Here is a 6642-nt window from a genome sequence, read left to right on the forward strand (position 1 = left end):
CAACCGCCTCCTCCCCTTCCACACCCCCTAGTTCGTTTCCCCGAGTTAGGAGTTTTTGGATTCTGTCCTCCTTCCTGATATTTCCCAAAATTTCTTTTCCCTTCCTTTATATTCCCTTTCACTATTATTCATATTCCCCAAATGCATGAGATAACATACACTGTTTGTTCCTTCTGATTGACTTATTCACTCTGGCATAATTACCCTCCAGTTCCATCACGGTTGAAGCAAATGGTGGGTATTTGGCTTTCTTAATTGTGAGTAATATTCCATGGTATACTAAACCACATCTTCTTTATCAGTCATCTTTCTGATTATGGACACCGAGGCTCCTTCCACAGTTTGGTATTGTGGCCATTGATGATAGAAACATCGGGGAGCAGGTGGTTCGGGCGGGACGTTTCATTGCATCAAATCTTTGGGGTAAATCCCCAAACGTTGCATTGCTGGGTCGTAGGGCAGGTCTATTTTTAAATCTTTGAGGAACCTCCACACAGTTTTACAGAGTGGCTGCACCAGTTCTCTTGATTAAGTTGGTTCGTTTTTGCTTTTGTTTCCTTTGCCTTCGTAGATTTATCTTGCACGAACTTGCTGCGGCCACGTTAAAATAGGTATTGACTGTTGTTATCCTCCAGGAATTTTGAGGAATTCTCATCTCACATTTAGAATCTTTCATCATTTTAAGTTACCTTTGTGTTGGTGTAAGTGAATGGTATAGGTTCATTTCTTTCTGCACGTGGCATCGTCCAATTTTCCCAGCACCATTTATTGAGAGACTTTCCTTTTTCATGTGGATATTTTTGGGTTTTGTCGAATAGTGACCATTGAGTTGCGGGCCCATTTCTAGGTTCTCTATTCTGTTCCATCGACCTATGTGTCTTGTTTTTGTGCCAATTACTTACATATCTTGAGATCACAGCTGTGTAAGTACAGCTTGAACCCGGCATTGTGATGCCCCCGGCTCTGGTTTTCTTTTTTCTTGTTTTTTTTTTTTTTAATTTTTATTTATTTATGATAGTCAACACACACAGAGAGAGAGAGAGAGGCGGAGGACACAGGCAGAGGGAGAAGCAGGCTCCATGCACGGGAAGGCCCGACGTGGGACTCGATTCTGGGTCTCCGGATCGCGACCCTGGGCCCAACCAAAGGCTGGCGCTTAAACCGCTGCGCCACCAGGGATCCCCTTTCTAATAATATATTAAAGAAATTAATTTACATTTATTTCCATATCCCCCCCGCTGTCTTTTCTTATTCCATACAAATCTTAAGATGATTTTTTTCTCAACTCTCTGAAGAAAGTCCGTGGTATTTTGATAGGGTTTCCTTTGAATGTGTAAATTTTTCCTGGGTTAGCATTGACATTTTCACAGTATTAATTCTGCCATTCATGAGCATGGAATATTTTTCATCTCTTTGTGTCTTCCTCTAATTCTTTCAGAAGTGTTCTGTGTTTTTAGGGCATCACTTTGGTTAGGTTTATTCCTAGGGTGTTTTCTTATGGCTAGTGTGTGCAAGTGTAAAATGGGTTTGATGCCTTAATTTCTCTTTCTTCAGTCTCATTGATAGTGTCGAGTAAATGCCACTGATTGCTATGCATTTGATGTTTGTCTCCTGCCCATTACTGGAATTGCCTGTATGAGTTCTAGCAATCTTGGGGTGGATCTTCTGGGTTTTCTGTGTACGTATGTATTCATGTGGTCTGCAATAGAGGGAGAGTTTGGACTTCTTTACATTTGAATGCCTTTGATTTCTTTTTGTTGTCGGGTTGATGAGTTGGATTCTAGTTAACTATGGTTGAAATGCCGTTCAGGGTGACAGTGGACATCCTGTTGTGTTCCTGATCTTGTGGAAAGGCTCCCTGTGTTTTTCCATTGAATGATATTTGCTGTGGGCTTTTCATAGATGACTTTTAGTCTGAGGAATTGTTTTCCTCTATCCCTACACTCTGCAGAGTTTTGCTCAGGATAGATGCTCGTATTGTGTCAAATGCTTTCTCTGCATTCTATTGAGGATGTCATATGGTTCATGTTTTTTCTCTTGTTGATATGATCAATCACGTGGATTGCTTTATGAGTGTTTAACCAACCTTGCATATCAGGGAATAAATCCCACTTGGTCATGGTGAAATAATCCTCTTAATGTACTATTGGATCTATTTGGCTAGTTTCTTGTTGAGATATTTTGATTCCATGTTCATCGGGTTATTGTTCTATAATTGTTCTTTCTGGTTGCGGTCTTTCGGTTTTGGAATCAAGGTTGATTGCTGGCCTGTTAGAACAAATTTTGAATAGTATTCCATCCCTTTTTATCCTTCAGAACAGCTTTAGTATGAATATAATTTCCTCTTTAACATTTGATAGGACTTCCCTCGGAGCCATTCTGGCCACTGGAATTTTGGTCTTGGCAGAGGTTTTTGATAACTGCTTCAATTTCCTCGCTGGTTATTGGCTGTTCAGGTTTTTATTCGTTTTGTTCTAGTTTTGGTCATTTGTTGGTTTTTCCAGAACTGCATCCTATTCTTCTAGATTGCCTTGTTTATTGGCTTATTAGCTGCTCATAAAATGTTTTTTAAAATCATTTGTATTTCCTTGTATGGTTCTGATCTCTCTCTTTCTTGTGTGAGTTTATTACCTTGAGGTTTTTTTTTTTTTTCTTTTTTCATAAAGATGGCTAGGGTTTTTCTATCTTATTAATTCTTTCAAAGATACCTACTCCTGTTTTTCTTTTTTTTATCTGTTCTGCAGTTCTTGGCCTCTGTTTCATTGAGTTCTGCTTGAATCTTTATTATCTCCTATTCTGCTTGGTGTAAGGCGTTATGTGCTGTTTTTCTCCAGGTCATTTAGGTGCAAGATGTTAGCTTGTTGAATTTGGTTTTTTCCAATTTTTTGAAGGAGGCTTGTTTTGAGATGTATTTCCCTTCTTTGGACCTCCTTTGCTGTTTCCCAAATTTTTTGAATGGTTGTATCTGCATTTTCTTAGTTTTCCCTGTTTCCATAGATTCTTCTTATTTCCTGGTTGACCCATTCATCTTTTAGTAGGATGCTCTTTAACCTCCATGTGTGGAATTTCTTCCAAATTTCTTCTTATGCCTGTGTTCTAGTTTCAAAGGCAATGTGGTCTGCAAATATTGCAGGGGGGCATTCTATCTTAGGGTATCGGTTTTTGAGGGACCTCTTTTGTGGACCTTGTGTGTGGTCTCTTCTCGGAGAAAGTTCCATGTGCACTTGGGAAGTAGAAGAATGTGTATTCAGTTTTGTGTTCAGTTAGAAAGTTCTGTAAACATCTGTGAAAATCCATCTGGTCCAGTGATAATTTAAGGCCCTTGTTTCTTTGGTGATTGTCTATGCCTTAGTAGATCTGATATTTACTGTCAAGTACTGTGTTGAAGTCTCTACGATTAGTGTATTATTTTATTTTTTTCTCCTCTACTTATTGAATTAAAATTTATTTGAAAAGGTAAAGTTTATATATCCTTTGAAAAAAATAAGAAGTCAAAAAATATTTTAGAATTAAGTAATAAGTCTTCAACATTATAAAGCATTATATATAACCAGTAATGAAAGCTGTGGTGAGGTTTCCTGATAAAAATATCACAGAATTCAAACACAAAACTTGGATACACAATGATTCAAGTGTCTTATCTTACACAATAAGGTATGGGTCAATTTTAAGGTAAATTCCTCCGTTGTGTATCCTCAAGTCCTTATTCTTGTGGTCCATCAGCTCAAACAATGGATAGGCTGGTTTCTGTGGCAATTCTACAATGGTTGTTATGGTTTTAGGCCATTTTTATATAGCCATTTCCAGCCCGATTGGACCCCAACTGTTCTTGATACTCCAAAACTATTATTGGAATCTGTTCCTTCAAGCCATAGCAAGCCACCAGAACACCCATGATCTAGATCTCTGCATGCTGGCAAGTCTGGATCAAAATAAATGCCTGACTTTGTGTTGCACTGGAAATGCCTGCATCAGAGTAGCATCAGAGATGGGCCCTAGAGTTGCCACTGCCTTCATTAGGGTCATTCCCATTGTGGGAGCGTTCCATGAAGCAGTGTCATTAGCAGCAGAACACTCAGTCTTGTAGTTACAGGTCTCCTATGTCCTTTCCAAGATATGGATAAGTTCATCTGAATCCAGGCCTCCATTGTCTTTAACATGATGAAAAGCGTTATCCATCAGGGCCACCCTGCAGCCCTCATTGCCTTGAGCCTTAGAGCAGTCCACCAGGTTCTGCTCACTCAGTGGCTGAAAGTTTGCCTGTTTTCGGCATCTGTCTTTTGAGGGCACCAGTTGCACTAAAAGTCCAACAAGAACCACACTGACCTGAATTCTGCACAGGAGTTACTTTGCCTTTCTCTCTCCAGTCCAAGATTTGGGGATCCAGCAAAGATAGGTTCTTGGAACACTTTCCCCTTTCTTGTGCTTCTGGTTTGGAAAGTCATTCAACACCTGCCTGAATTCTTCATTGGTCTGTCACCAAAGGTATGTCATCGCCATTGTGAAGCCATGTTTCCTTGGCTATATTCTCCATATGCTAGCTCAATCATTTTTCATATTCTCCCACACTGCTCTCCTCTATCCTTCTTCATTCATGCCATATATCTGTGCATTGCCTTCCACTGGGGACCATTGTGCATTTAAGCTTTGATCGAGATTTGAGCTGCTGAGGTTTTCACAAGCAAAGGGCAGGACAAGAAGAGTGAAATCAATTTCATGTTTCCATAAGACTGTGGCATCCACTGGCCTGCGCAGGTGACCCACAGATCGCAAGGCCCACGAAGTCTAGTGTATTATTTCTCAGTATTCTTGACTTTGGTTATTAATTGCTATACTTGGCTATTATTAATTGATATACGTGGCATACCACTTAAGAGCTACATATTCATGATTGGTTAGGTCTTCTTGTGGATTGATTCTTTAAGTATGATTTTAGTGTCTGTTCTTCATCTTTACTACAGCTCTTGGGGATAAACTTTAATTCGGTTGATTTGAGGATTGCTACCCCCGCTTTCCTTGAGGAGCATTCTGATGGTAGATTGTTTTCACTCCTTCATTTACTGGTGGAAGTGTCCTTAGGTCTAAAATGAGTCTTTTGTAAGACAGCAAATAGATGGGACTTTCTTTTTAGCCAGTTGATACCTGTGTCTTTGATGGGATCATTTAGCCCATTCACATTCAGAGTAACTATTGAAAGATATGATTATTGTGTTTCGTAATAACTATTTCTTCCCTGGTTTTTGTGGATTATTTCCTTGAACTCCCTCTTTCTTCTACAGGATCCCCTTTTATTATTTATTGTAGGATGCGTTTGGTGGTCACATTAGTTTTCTGTTCGCCCTATTCTGGAAGATTTTTCTCTCCTATTCTGAATGTAAAGTCTTCTGTATTTAGGACCATGAATATATCCTGCGCCCTTTCTGGCCCTGACGGTCTCTGTGGAGAGGTCTGATGTTAATCTGGATTTTCCCCATAATAAATTAAGAATCTCTTGTCTCTTGCTTGCATTAAGAACTTTCTCTTTAAATGTGTGGGAAATATCAGAAAGGGAAGACAGAACGTAAAGACTCCTAACTCTAGGAAATGATATTAGGGATTGTGGAAGGGGTAGGAAGGGTGGGGGGGTTGGGAGTGAATGGGGTGGCGGGCACTGAGGGGGGCACTCTGTCGGGATGAGCACTGGGTGTTATTGTGTATGTTGGGTATATTGAAACACCAAATATAAAAATAAATTACTACTCCCCACACAAAGGAAATTTATCTTAATCTGCTGAAAATTTCAAGCTTTACTATTAATGTGAGGTGTGGAATGGTTTGTATTGATTGGGGGGGGCATCTCTAACTCTTTGGATCTGAATGCTTGTTTCCCTCCAAATTAGGGAAGTTCTCAGCTATGGTTTGTTCAAATTATACTTGTGGGTTCCTATCTATCTATCAGTCTCTTCTGGAGTCATATTATATGTCCAATTCTTCCTTAAGAAGTAAGCTATTCATTTATTTCCCTAACCCTTTCTTCATTGGTCTCTTACTTGGTTTTTCCCTTTTAACCTCAGCTTTCTTCCGTACCATCAACTTGTCTTTATGTCACCCATTCTCTCATCCACCTCATTAACCTAGCAGTTAGAAATCCAGTTTGGATTGCATCTCATCATAGTCTCTTTTTAATTTAGGCTGATTAGATCTCACTTATGCAATAACAAAGTCTCTAGAGTCTTTAGGCTTTTTTCAGAGCCACCTGTTAAGCTTTGTATTTGTACTTCTGAATGACTTGTTGACATCGGATTTAAAGCCAAATTCTGTAACTCTGTTACTGAGAGTACTATTATGGTTCTTCCTTTTTTGGTGAATCCTTCTAGTTACTTTGTCCAGAGCAGTGTTGGCTGTATGAGTGGGCTTGAAACAAAAATATCACCACACCCTAAGTAAATATACCTAGATGATTCGAAGAGGTCAGAGACCAAAAATAATAAAAAAATAAATAAATAAAAATAATACAAAAAAAACAGAGCAACATAAAACAAAAGGATCACTAAAGTGAAAAACAAATTTTAAAACAAATTAGTAAAAATAAAAGGTCAAAAACACAGAGAATAAGAAAAAGAAAAGGAAAATAGAAAAAAAAAGTAAAAAAAGAGAAAAAGG

General features: G+C 38.9%; 1 pseudogene; it reads right to left on the reverse strand.

Annotated features, from left to right (window-relative positions):
* Positions 1-3945: 3945 nt before the first annotated feature.
* LOC121483803 lies at positions 3946-4550 on the reverse strand (annotated as a pseudogene).
* Positions 4551-6642: the final 2092 nt, after the last annotated feature.

The sequence above is a fragment of the Vulpes lagopus genome, unplaced genomic scaffold (assembly GCF_018345385.1).
Source record: "Vulpes lagopus strain Blue_001 unplaced genomic scaffold, ASM1834538v1 ctg1338, whole genome shotgun sequence".
NCBI lineage: Eukaryota > Metazoa > Chordata > Mammalia > Carnivora > Canidae > Vulpes > Vulpes lagopus.